This window comes from Sorex fumeus, unplaced genomic scaffold, assembly GCF_029834395.1.
Source record: "Sorex fumeus unplaced genomic scaffold, SorFum_2.1 ptg000010l, whole genome shotgun sequence".
In the NCBI taxonomy this organism is placed as follows: Eukaryota; Metazoa; Chordata; class Mammalia; order Eulipotyphla; family Soricidae; genus Sorex; species Sorex fumeus.
Window position 1 is genome coordinate 10,232,377 of NW_026606067.1, and position 12,765 is coordinate 10,245,141.

At 41.2% G+C, this 12,765-nt stretch overlaps 1 long non-coding RNA gene across 1 annotated transcript in view; it reads left to right on the forward strand.

Moving 5' to 3' along the window:
- LOC130020152 (uncharacterized) overlaps positions 1-12,536 on the forward strand; it is a 67,595-nt gene extending 55,059 nt beyond the window's left edge. Inside the window, exon 3 of the long non-coding RNA XR_008791954.1 lies at positions 12,219-12,536. This is a non-coding gene — a long non-coding RNA (uncharacterized LOC130020152). The remainder of the gene's footprint in view (positions 1-12,218) is intronic.
- Positions 12,537-12,765: the final 229 nt, after the last annotated feature.

Below are 12,765 nucleotides of genomic sequence, written 5' to 3' on the forward strand. Positions count from 1 at the left end.
CTTCCATCCACTGTGGATATCACTCATTTAGTGATATCAATCCTCAATCCCTCTCTGAGATCTTTAAGAATTCCTGAAGTCAAGCAACTACTAAAGAGCAGAACTAGAAACTGGTTTATAGACACAAAAAACACTATTGAGCTATGAAGAATGAAATTTTGCCTTCATTACAACATGGACAGAACTGGAGGTACAGGGGTGAGGTGCCATCAGCAGATCAACCTATACCCATTGGGCAAATGCATCAGCAGCCTGATAATGTCTTTAAGGTTTCCTGATACTCCAAAATTGCTTCTGTGTTTCTGGATGTATTCCAACAGCTCAAAACTAAGTTTACCAAGAAATTAAATAGCCAAAAGTTAGGTATGTGGGAGCCATGCCCACAAATCACCTCCTCCTCAGTTTTACAAGCTCATTGATTGGCCTAACTTCAGAAATCCATAAATAAATCTCAAAAGAATCAAAATTAACAGCTAATCTTGAACCCGAGCAAGTCTGAATAGACCAAGGTAAATCGGAGGTAGGTGGGTTAATCTGAGTGCCCCCCAAGCAGAGCCCCCAGAATCCTCTTGCTTCCACAATCCAAAATCTTCACCATGACCCAGGTTGTACTCCATTGTCTTAGGACAGACCTCACCTAGATATAATCTGCTGAAAATTCAGGTATGTGAGTTTTGTGACTGAAATATCCAGACTTTCTTAAAGTCGGGATGGGCTACCTCCCCCCACCCCCACATACACACACCTTCCTATACTTCTGGAAGCCTCGGCAGTCACATCCACACCCTAAAGCTACCACCCAGTGAAAAAGCTACTCCAGACTCCGACTTACTTTCCTGATAAAAATACTAAATTCCCTGAACAAATACAATTGACCTCTTAGTACCTGTACTGCAAACCATTATGTACAAAAGGAACAGCACAGAGAGAGAGAGAGAGAGAAGAAAAGTGGGGATAGGGTGGGGTGCTGGGGGATTATGGGGGGCAAACAGGAGACATCGGTGGTAGGAAATGTGCACGGTGAAGGAATGGGTGTTGAATCGTTGTATAACTGAAATTCAACCATGAACAGCTTTATAATGGTCTATCTACGAATATTCCATAATTTTTTTAAAAGTAATGTGGAGTTCTTGTCACATGTTCCGAGGAACAGGTCTTATCCAGTGTCAAAAGTGGCGTGATGTTGTTGATGCCTTTTCGTCTCAGTCAGACCAAATGATGTCATACTTGATCTTTCGCGCTTGCACCATCAGGTCCTCGATGGATGCATCCAATGCCAGCGTATGTGTGTTGAAAGTACAGATAGTCATCTACTGTTTTTGGCATATCAAATATGCCATGTATAGCTTGCCAGGCTCTGCTATGTAGGCAGGATACTCTTGGTAGCTTGCCAGGCACTCTGAGAGGAATAGAGGCTTTTAGGGCAGCCTCTAATCATAATTGCAGGTGTTCCCATGGTTCAAACCATATTTGAACCCCGTCAAATATGGTGCAGTAATCTTGGAAAATGGGTATTAAGTGTGCAGCCACATGGTCCAAAAAGCAGCCTTGAGCCTTGTAGCATGGTGGCGGCTGGGTAGTGGAGGCATTGGAAGTAGTGGAGGTCGGCCTATGAGGTATTTATCTGGTACCTGCAGGGTGGGGCTTCTAGGTGTAACACCTGGGTTGCCAGAGATTGGTGAGAGCAGGCAGAGGATCTCTGTTTCCAGGTCCCATTGAGCCTGGAGTCCAAGGTCACAAAGTTCCGCTTGCCTGCTTCTGTGGGGCTTCACTCATGCGTGAGTCTCAGCCTAAGAGTCTGGAAAGCAGCAAAGAGTGTGACGGTGGCTGGGTAGTGGAGGTAGTGGAAAAGAAGGCATCGGTGGTGTTGGTATCCTTGTCAACATGAACTTGGTCATGAGTATTGATTCATTCAAATGCCTAACAACCTGAATCAGATGATTACACTTGAATAGATGTGGCTCACTGCCAGCAGTTTCTATCTTCATTGTCTATGCACCAACATCCAATTATGATGAAGGAGAAATTGAGAAGTTCTACATGGAGCTGGAGAAGTTCTATAAAAAAGACCACACCTTCTACAAGATCACTGTTGGTGATTTTAATGCTAAGATAGGACCGAGAAGATCAGCCGAAGAACTCCACATCGGGACCCATGGCCTAGAATGGAACGAACAGGGTGAGAGACTATCTGAGTTCATCATGTCAACCAAGACCATCCATAGTAACTCACAGTTCCAGAAGCCAAATGGGAGTCCCCCGGTGGATGGTTGCACAATGAAATTGACCACATCATATTGAATCAACGGTTTTGTCTGACCGATGTCTCTATTGTCCCAAAATTCCAAACGTGATCAGACCACTGTCTCCTACGTGCAAAATTCTACTTCACCAGGCAGGGAGAAAGGGCTGAAAAATTTAAGAAGAGAACATTCAGAATATCCACCAACTGGGAGCTCTTTGGCACTATTGCGGCAACATGGAAAGATGCCATTGTTGACAACATTGACAAAGAATACAATCGACTGGTTCAGCACCTCCATGATTGTGTGAGGAATGCCAAGAGAGAGATAGCTACAAAAAGATGCCTGTCTTCTAAAATTCTCGAGCTCATTCACCAACGTAGCTTGGAGCAAGCCTCAGGCAACTGCAAGCAAATGTCCGAGCTCGCAAAGCAGAGCAGAGATGCGATCAAGGAAGACCTCAAAGAGAAGAGCAGCAGTGCTGGCCAACACAGCAGAAGCTGGGAAAAGCATTTGCAACGCACACCTGTTCTTCGCAAAGACCAAGATGACTGCACTCCAACATCCTGATGGGCCTATCACATCTTCCAGAAGGGCAACGGAGAAGGTTATCTATGATTTCTATGATTTCTATGATTTTCTATGATTTCTTGGATCTCTTTGATAGTCACGTCCACCTGCCCACATACCAAATTCCACAGGATGGATATGTCATTCCCAACATTCTCCATTCCAAAATTCAACACGCCATTTCATTGGTAAAGAAGCAAACAGCAACTGCCCAGACAAGGTCAGACCTGAACACCTGAAGAACCTGCCGTCAGCACTCATCAATACACTAGCTTTGCTCTTCACACACTACCTGTCTGAATGCAAGTTTCCTTCCCAGTGGGAAACCAGCAGACCCGTTCTACTGTACAAGAAGGGAGACATCCACAACATTGGCAACTATTGCCCAATCTGCCTGTTGTCTGTTGTCTACAAGCTGTTCACTTGAGTCACCATGAATAGGATTGGCAGAACACTAGATGAAGGACAACCATGCGAGCAAGCTGGGTTCTGCAAAGGAATCAGCACCATCGACCATATCCACACAATAACCAAGCTCATTGAGGTTTCTCAGGAGTTCAAGATGCTGCTCTGTCTAACGTTCATTGATTTAAAGAAGGCCTTAAAAAAAAAATTTAAAAAAATTAAAAAAAAAGAAGGCCTTTGATTCTGTTGAGATGGAAGCAGTCATTGAAGCCCTAGCCAATCAGAGCATTCAAACTCAATACATCAGGATCCTCCATGAGCTCTATTATGGATTCACTACCAGAATCTCACCATTCTACAAAGAAGTAATCATCCATGTCAAGAGAGGGGTTCAGCAGGGTGATACCATTTCACCAAAACTCTTCAGTGCCACCCTCGAGAAAGTCATGCGATGACTGGAATGGGAAGGAATCGAAGTGAAGATAGACAGTCGGCAACTACACCACCTCCACTTCACTGATGACCATCGTTCTAATAACACAAAACATTAGCCAAGCGGCACAAATGCTGGCCATCTTCGACGATGAGTGTGGAAAGGTCAGACTGCAGCTGAATCTCACGAAGACAGTGTTTATGAGAAACAGTCTCGTTCCTGACGCTCCATTTGCTCTCGATGGAACTAACATCTCTGATGCAACAGTTATGTGTACCTAGGTTGAGAACTCAACATGACGAATGACCTGGCACCTGAGTTGCGCAGGAGGAAGAGAGTGGCGTGAAATGCCTTCAAGAGCATTGAAGAAATAACTAGGACGAAGAACCTCCAACTCCGGGCACATCTCTTCGATTCCACTGTTCTTTCTGCATTAACATACGCCTCAGAGACCTGGGCCCTATGAAAACAAAATAAGAACTCTACTCATATCTCCCAAAGAGGAATCAACAGAGCTATGCTTGGAGTATCATGCTTCACTCTAGTTAGAGAAAGAATCTGGAGCTTCGACCTCCATCAACAATCAACGATCAGGGACTCTGTCTCCTTTGCCAAGACATCGAAAATCAGATGGGCTGGACACGTAAAGCGATTTGGAGATGACCTCTGGACTAGAGCCATTACCGACTGGATTCCATGGGATGTCAAAAGATTGCATGGCTGCCCATCTACGAGATGGTCAGACTTCTTTGTCAAGACCCTGAACGATCTGTTTGAGGCTCTTTGTGTTCCTGGAGCAAACAGATGCCATTGGACTATATTAGCACACGATAGGGACAAATGGAGATGTTACTGGCACCTGCTAAAGCAAATCAATGAGTAAAGGGATGTCAAGTGATCAAGTGATCAAGTGGAGTTCACATCCACTTCAGTCAGCTTAATCGGTGGCTGACTAAATAGTAGTATTCCTACATTAAAACAAAACAAAACAAGAAGAACTGGAGGTGCATTTAATGATGGTAAGTAAATGATGCCAGGATGAATCATTGTCACTGTCCTCCCGTTGTTCATCAATTTGCTTGAGCGGGCCCAGTAACGACTCCATTGTGTCACTTGTTACTGTGTTTGGCATATCGAATACGTCACAGGGAACTTGCCAGGCTTTGTCGTGATAGCAAAGACAAACACCAGTTGATCTCATGCATCTGTGAAATATAGAGAAACAAAGCAAGGGAGCAGATAAAAAACAAAGGAAAACAGACCATGAATTTAGACCTCAGTTCTAAAATCACCAGAGGATACTCTGGTTTCTCTTCAGATCAAATAAATCTTTCACCTTTAAAAATCACCAGAGGAGACGGCTGGTGAAGTGGTGGGGAAAGGATATTAGTATTTTATTTCTGTTTATGGTGTAGTAAAGTAACATATACTCTGAGAAGTCATTGAATTATAACCCTCAAACAAGTACTGAAAATTCAATTTTTAATCTCTTTTTTAAAATTTATTTACCTGTTTATTTATTTTGGTTTGGGGCCCACATCCAGCTGTGCTCAGGGATTCCTACTGACTCTGTGCTTAGGAATCACACTTGGTGGTACTTAGAGTGCCAGGAATCAGACCAAGGCTAACCTTGTGTAAGGCAAGTGCCTTAGACCCATGTCTCTCCAATGCGCTGACTTCAAAAGTTGAGATTTTAGAGCACAAAGCAAGGAATATGTCTGGTGCACAGTCAGATATGATTCTAAAACCAAAGAGAGAGAAAGGTATGGAGAGAGTGATAAACAGATTTGGAAGATGGAGAAATTGTTGGTTACCTTGCCTTGCATACTACCTAACAACCCTAGTTTGATTCCCAGCAGTACATTTGTTCCCCCAAAACACCACCAAGAGTGATGCTCTGAACTCAGAGTCAAAAGTGTGTGGCTGTGCACAGCTGTGCGTGGCTCAAAATCCAAAAATAAGAATTAAAAAGGTAGGACTAGAACCCAAATCTCCTAAAAAGTAAGGTAAAGGTAAAGGCCCTCCCGTTGATCGTCGATTTGCTCGAGCGGGCCCAGTAACGTCTCCATTGGAGACTTTGTTGTTACTGTGTTTGGCATATCGGATACTCTCGGTAGCTTGCCAGGCTCTCCGAGAGGGGTGGAGGAATCGAACTCGGGTTGGCCATGTTGGCCGCTTGTAAGGCGAAAGCCCTACCGCTGTGCTATCGCTCCAGCCCTAATTAATGATAAAGGTTTTACTCCACCTAATTTCCAAGACACCTAATTAACATTAAATTATAGTTCATTATGTTTCCTTGACTCAAAACGGGATCTAAAAGAAAACAGCACAAATACTGCAAAAGTCCTCTTGTCTGATGCTTTTCTTCTCCGTCAGTAATTAGTCATTTCAAAAAGAAAAATATTCATTAAATTCATGAATTTCAGTTGGGCGTCTTCGAAGTGGAATGCAAATATATTAGCAAACATTTATACAGTGTTCCCTGTGTGTCATCTCTGTCCTCAGGGTGCTTGAGACAGGAATTCATTTTAACACCGTAATAAAAAATTCAGCTTTATCTCTGGGCCCTGGAATGTAGCTTCTAACCCCGTGGATTCTCCCAAATGATGGAGCATCTTTATTATTGGGAGTGGGTCCTAATGGTTTATGCTAATAAAGCAACACTGGGTGATCCCTGACAGCTTAAGCTAAGGAGATGACTCAGGAGGGGGCCTGGCTATGTCACAAAGACCAATCCTGTGACTAGGGAGTCAGGGCCTGGAGTCACATAATAACAACCCAGTCTCGACCAGTGTTTCAATCAATCCAATCTGCAATGAAAATTCTGGCATCCAGGTGGTCGCAGGCTGCTTCTCTGGTTGGGAACACTTGTGCTATTATTATACGCAGATGTGCTGGTGGAAGCAGCAATACCAAGGAACCCACAGGGTCGTGCATTTGGACTCTTCTCAGCCCTCACCCTCCATATATCATCTTTCTTTCAGGTACCCCGGAATTGTTCCCTTCTGTGACAATACCACTGAGGTCATGCGTGCAGCCTGAATCCTGCAATAATGCTAGTAAGGGGCTGTACCGATAGTACAAGGTGTTTGCCTTGCACGCAGTCAACCTGATTTCTATTCCCAGCATCCCAAATGGTCTCCAGCACTGCCAGGAGTAATTCCTGAATGCAGAGCTAGGAGTAACCCCTGAGCATTGCTGGATGTGACCCCCCCCAAAAAAATGCTACTAAATTTTCAAACTTGAAGGGATAGTGAAACCCTCTCCTTCTGGTCAGTGACTAAGAAAAATGAGCAGCCTGAGGAACCTCAAGCTGAAGCTGGTGTCCAGAGAGAGGATTTAAGAAGGAACACACACATCATCACACAATGACCACAATGGTGCCCTATGGTCCCCACTTTACCAGCAAGGAAACTGGGCCCTGAGGTCACCACACTGCCCGGCACATGAGACCAGATTTTAGTGTTGACAGGTGTGGCTCCAGAGTCCACAGTTTCATTATTGCTATGATACCATACCCTAAAACACAAAATGCTTTTAATTAGGGCAAAGTTCTGAATCTTTTTATATATATCTCATTCGAATTTCTGTATTCTCTCAATCCGCTCTACTGGGGAAAAAAAAATAAAATGTTAGAAATTAAATTTTCTTGTATCTCTACACATCATGCAACCTACATTTTCAAGGAAACAAGTGTCCTTTTTGCATTTCAAGTTCATTCACTTAGGGAACATTGAGGTAAATCAGATAGCTTCCTGTGCAACTGGGATGAGGAAGCAGGAGCACAACACTCCCTGTGAGCAGACAGGTCAAAGGGAGATGGCAAATGTATCATAGCTGTAGACAGCAGTCCTAACCTTGACACAGGCCAAGCACAGAGATCAGATTTCCACACAGTAAGAATGATGGACGGAACGCAAATTTTTTGTGAGAAAGAAGAGATGAGAATAAAAGTTACAGAGGATGACAATCTTCTGTTGAGTCCTTCTACCAGTTCATGTCTCAGAGTTTTGTTCTCACAATGGTATGTGTCCCATTGGTCCTTCTCTAATTTCTACCCTATCCTCCACCTCCCAGTTTCACATTGCCCCAACATTGATTGAGAGTCTATTTACTCAGACCTTATTTGGTCATTAATCACCTCAAGTGGACCAGCATTATACCAGGTGCTCACAGATACATCACCTTCATCACACACAGTTGACAGATGCGACACCACAAAGAGGCTAAGTAGCTTACTGAATCTGTATCTTCTTGCTTTCTCTCCCTACCTACTGTGGTTCTCAGCCATTTCAGTGATTTTATCATTACTGCTCAGGCACCAGCAGGCCATTAACCTTTTAGTATTCTCCAGCCCTGAGACATAAGATGGGTTCAAAAGGACAGGAAAGTAAAATTTACATTAGTCATCCGGATGAAACCACTGCCAGTGTGTAACTATCGAACATGGCTGGGGAAAGGTTCAAGGTATATGAATTACCCAAATCACCCCCAGATTTCCTCCAATGATAAAAATGATCTCTAAAAATTATTATAAAATTTTATAATCCTATTTTAACTGGTACTTTTGCATTTATCTATATTTTAAGACTACTGTCTCTTTGAAGCTACTGTTGTATCCATTTATTTAACAAACATTTGAGTCACTTAGTTTATCATCTATTAGTATGTGTGACCATAATTATATTACCTGCGGGAGCAGATGGAAGAGCTCCTGCTTGCCATTTCTTTATTTTATCAATATGTTCTAAGAGTCTAAGAGTTCTAAGGTAACATTTTCTAAGAATTGTGCCATTACCTTTTCCACAAAATGGGAAGTAAATTCTTCAAAGCAGGATTTGGCTTCCTGTTAGGATTAAAAGGCATATTTGCATGACTTAAGTGAAATGATAAAAAATTATGAATTTCTGCATAATAATTTGAAGTTAAAGTGAATTTAGTTTTCCCTCCACTTTGCAGAATCAACACAAGCAGCACAGTCACGAGTCACAGAGCACCAGTGATTTTGTTAAGCTTGCTTCCTTACTGGATAACTCATTCGATATTTCCCTTCCTAACTTATTCCTCAGGCGGCAAAAGCAAACTGTTCTAAAATATAACTAGTCCTTTGACTGAACAAAAAGATACCCCAAAGGCCATAACCCAAATTCACTTTTGAATTTCAGAAGCGCACTCCTTACTCTTCAGTTACAGCAAGTCTAGCATTTACCTTCAGAAAAGCTTCCCTCAAGACACTTGCAGGTGAATGAACCTTTTTCTCTAGGACAGAATTCACTTTGTTTGAAAGATCTCCATGTGTAGGATGCAGAACATGGGAGACTTGACAGGGTGGGGAAAGGGGATAGAATGGAGGGGGGGACACTGAGACAGTGGCAGAGTCAGGTAGTCACTCAGGGGAACAGTGTCCATCTAAAATGTGTCAGGCATGAAACCCTATCAGCAATAGTATTAAAAGTCACAGGGTCTTAAAAAACAAAAGTGCCTAATATAGAGACAGGCGATGGGCAGGGAGGGAAATTAGAGATACAGGTGATAGGATTGTTGTGGGAACATTGTACATCTAAAACTCAATCACAAATAACTTTGTAAATCACGATGCCTTAAAAATTATCTATAGAATAGTGTGGACCTGCTAAGGAGACAAGCTTGGGAGGTGGGTGAGAAACTGGGGACAATGATGGAGGGAAAGTCACACTGGTGGTGAGATTGGAATTGCAATAGTGAATGGCATTTAAAAACTGTATTATTAACAACTTTGTAAACCATGGTGTTTAAATAAAATAAAAAATATAGTTTTTAAAAGAAAGAAAAGAATTTGTGCACCCTTATGGTTCCTAGCAGGGACCCCTCTTCCATTTGTGCAGAATGGAGCCCAATGGGGCATCCAACAGAATCCCAAGAGAGAACCTGGAGAGTGAATGACTTTCAGAAAAACGGATGCTCTTTTGACATTCCTACATATATACTCATGCCTTTATTAAGTCCTAATAGGATATTTAAAAACATCTTGTTGAATTTATAACCTATGTCAGTTCTAAGATTACCATTTGGCATCAGTTGCCTAAAAATATATTTATATTTAAATGAGAAGTGGTATTTGGGGAAAACTAAAATGGAAAAAGAGAAGCAAGAAGGCTTTTTTTTAAGATTTATGAAATTCCTTGGACATGAAAACTTTTCATAAACTAGCCTTTTATAGATTGAATGGGTTAGGAAAGAGATGGAGCAATTAGTTTCTATGAAACAAAGACTTGATCTCATGGGGGAAAACTTTTGACTAAAAGCAGCTGATACCTTGCCAAGTTCAATCTACTGAAAATATATTCATTAGCTATTCTGCAGAACCCCAACCTTACCCAATCCTCCCATCCATTAAAACTGACTCAAGATGAGACTTAAGATTCCCAAGTTAGAGGTCACCTGCTATGTAAAAAATGGAAGTTAATAACTCATCAATACTGTGTCTCTTCATGGCTAACATGATGTCATGGGCAATAACTTTGTTCCTAGATATAACTGTACCTGAATGTCAGTTAGGATTGTGTATGCCTCTGGCATCTTTCCCAATGCAAAGGGCTTGAGTGATGGGTGTTAACTGCATGTGGTAATTATCTTGCTATAAATACATGATATCAACTCATTACATTTTATTCCATAAAATTTTACCACATTATATGTTAATGACATATCAATAAACATTAAAGGAACTTCTTTCAAAGACAAGCAACCTTCTTAGAACTTTACCGCTGAGTGTGGCATTCACCCACAGTGCTTATGGTTACCGTCTACTTGATTAAGAAAGTCTGTTTATTCTTTGTTTGCTAAGAAAAAGCACACCAGAAAACTGTGGGGTGAGTCAAGAGAAATAACAAACAAATCATTGAAGTCCTGAAGAACTCCAATGCAAATACAAATGGAAACACTAGTTAAATTATAAGTAAGAATTTCCCAAAGTCAAGGAGTACAGGAACTCACTTCCAAGAGACCCAACGTTTCCCAGTAAAAATAAACCCAACAGAAAAAAAATACAATACATATTCTAATCAGAATGACATAGCCAAAATCAGAGACAGAAAACTGAAATCAACAAGATCAAAAATGAAAACGCCAATAAGACGCATAGCAAAACTATCAAATGAGATTGCAAACCAGAGGGAAATGGTGGGATATATTACAAAACTTCAGTGGAATCAACACTTCACCAAGTATTCATACAGCTAGATTTTTAGTCAGTCTGAAGGAAAGAGACAAAGCTTCATGAACACATATATTCAGTAGGAACTGTTAAGTAAAACTAGCATCCTGCATAGGAATGTATAACATGTTGTTTTTGTGCAGTGGCAGTGAGAGAGTATATGTGAGCAAAACTGTAGCTGCATGTGTGTGTATTTGTACGCATAATTTTTGCCACAAAATTAAACAAAATCTTGTGTTTTTTGAAAATAACAACCAGAAAACAAAACACCTCTTTCATATGTGGGATATAAAGAAGCGTAATAAGGGAACAATAAATGGCCAACATCATCAGCACTGGAGATTTTGTCTATTAGAACTGAGCTTCTATGGAGGGAGTAGCCGGAGGGTCCCTGGGACACTGGTGGGGGGCAGTAAGCACTGGTGGTGGGGGTGGTGTTGGAATGACTCTGCATCAAAAGTATAATTAATAGTATTATAAGTCTTGGTAGGTAGCTCAATAAAAATGGTAAATTAATTAATTGATAAAATGATTGATGTTATTGCTTTCCCGGTTTCTAGTTTCAACTATTTATTAAAATACTGCAACAAAGTTCCTAGATTATTTATTGTTCTAAATCCATAAAGTTAGGAAGCAGTCTGAATTATGAAGCCCAAGTTAAGATGTTGCCAGTGTGTGTTTTGAAAAAAAAAAAAGACAAATACTGGATCAAGCTTGATTGTTCTCAGTTTAATTAGCATGAAAACCTTCCAAATCACAATGCATTTGAAAAAAAAAGCCTGAATCAAAAAGGAATATTCCATTTGTACTTCAAAAGACATTTGATCTTTTAATCTTAATTTTACTGGGAGAAGTCAACGTTGGACTGGGCTTTCATCTTAGTCCATATAAGCTAATGAATAAAAGTCAATTATATGCTCATAGACAAGAATTCCTTATACCAGAGAAATTATATTTATTTTCTTTACTGAATAAATAATTGGAAATTTTGAGGTACCAAAAAATTCTAAGAAAAAATCTTAGAACAAAGGGTGGGATGGGGGGGATGAGGGGTGGGAGGGATACTGGGATCAGTGGTGGTGGAGAATGGGCACTGATGGAGGGATGGGTATTCGATCATTGTATAACTGAAACCCAAGCACAAAAAATTGTAAATCTACAACTGTACCTCATGGTGTTTCTCTAATAAAAATCTAAAAAAAAATAAAAGAAAGAAATTAGAACATTAAAAAAAAATACAAAAAAAAAAAAAACCTCTCAAAAAATGCCTAGGTCTGAAGCACAACTCAATGTTCATAGTCCTCTCATTCCATGTTTGTGATTTCTGCTCCCAAACTTTTTAGTGTTTGTGATCTGGTCTTTCTTTTTCTAGAATCTACACCAGGAACAACATGACTGAACATGAGAGATGGTTGAAGCTTCAGGGCCTGGCAACTTGAGTCGTTTGGCTGGGTGAGAATTCCTCAGGCTCAGTTCCAGCCTCGGATTCTATTTTCCCACCAGGGTCTTAGATTCTATCCTGCTCTCTCTTCACACTCCACCCTGGAGTGTCTGACATCTTACAGTAAAGGGCTCCTTTGAGCATTGTGTGAAACCTTCAGAATCTTCATCCCCCCAAAGAATTCACATAGAAATTGAATTTTTCACAAGAATTCTGAAGGTTTGGGACTCATGAAGCCCATATGTGTGTTCTCCTGCTAAACAGCTTCAGCGATATATATTTTCCCTGGATGAGCTCAGCTAGTGCCAAGACTTTCATCACCATCCAAGTCTGCACTGCCAGCCCAGGCACCTCTCTCAAGCACTACAACTCTAATCGCCAACAGCCCACATCTTAATTTAGAGATGCCATTCTCACTTCCAACTCCCTAATCTCCTCTTGTGTGCTCTGATCAGCAAGCAGGCTCAGCATGCATTCC